Source organism: Aplysia californica, unplaced genomic scaffold, assembly GCF_000002075.1.
Source record: "Aplysia californica isolate F4 #8 unplaced genomic scaffold, AplCal3.0 scaffold00317, whole genome shotgun sequence".
Classification (NCBI taxonomy): Eukaryota; Metazoa; Mollusca; class Gastropoda; order Aplysiida; family Aplysiidae; genus Aplysia; species Aplysia californica.
This window is the reverse complement of record NW_004797587.1, coordinates 515,900-516,961: the sequence shown is the minus strand read 5'-3', so window position 1 is coordinate 516,961 and position 1,062 is coordinate 515,900. Positions and strand designations below refer to the sequence as shown.

Here is a 1,062-nt window from a genome sequence, read left to right as displayed (position 1 = left end):
GTGTGTGTGTGTTTGTATACGTGCATAAATACATGGATGTACGTGTGTATGTGTCACCGGCGTGTGTTTGTGTAATCAAAGCTCACGAGCTGTCTGTCAGTCTCTGTTGATTGAGCGGGTTTCGCCTCTGTCGCCCGACCTGACAGGACAGTGTTTGTAGAGCTGGGCGAAGAATCGATTCCGGAACCGATTCCCACTGTTAATGCTACTGAAGAAAAGTTCCGACTCCCATTTGCGTAAACCAACGGTTATAATTTATTTTGATCTTTCAACGTTTCTTCTTTTTTAAAAGAATTTATTTTGGAAAAATAAAAGTTCATGCTTCGTAGTGTTCCGAAATCAAGGTTATCGTAAATCCTGAAAATGTTCGGAGCCCACCAGGTAACCACCGGGAGAAATCACAATTAGAAAGTAAGTAATTGGATTCGGAGTCGATTCCTACCGTTCCAGCTTTCAATAATCAGGAATCTAGCCTCCCAGCACGAGTGTTAAGAGGACGCCACTGTTGCGAGGCATTCTCTGTGATATGGGGTAGGTTGGGAGAGAACCAAAAAAAAAAAAGGGGGGGGGGGGGGTCCTGTCATTGTGCGCATACATGTTACGTAAATAACTTACTTCGGCTGTACTCCATTGGGGTGAGCCTATATGTACATTAAGCAAATGTGTGTTTCTGTGTTCTTGTATATATTATTTGTATATAATAATGTGTATGGGTATTGAATTTGAACGTTTAATATAAGTACACGTGTGTGTGTGTGTGTGTGTGTGTGTGTGTGTGTGTGTGTGTGTGTGTGTGTGTGTGTGTGTGCGTTTGTGTGTGTGTGTGTGTGGTAACTTAATACATTTCTTTTGACTGTTTTACGTGGCAATAAACGTACAATGTACTTTGTATTGAATAAACGAGAGAAAGAGAAATAATAAATATTAAAGCTCGGGCGTCAGCCAGGGAGTGCGACGTTCGTTCCAGGGCGCTCTTATGTTGTGTCAACACAAGCGATAGTAAACTGACCCGATGGGCGGCGGGCGGGTGGCTGACAGGCTTCTGGGTCGGGTTGGTAGTGG

The 1,062-nt window shown here is 43.5% G+C and overlaps 1 protein-coding gene across 1 annotated transcript in view; it reads left to right on the top strand.

The window, feature by feature from the left end:
* Window positions 1-1,062, top strand: part of LOC101846433 — a gene marked incomplete in the record, with an annotated part of 37,956 nt that overhangs the window by 26,869 nt on the left and 10,025 nt on the right.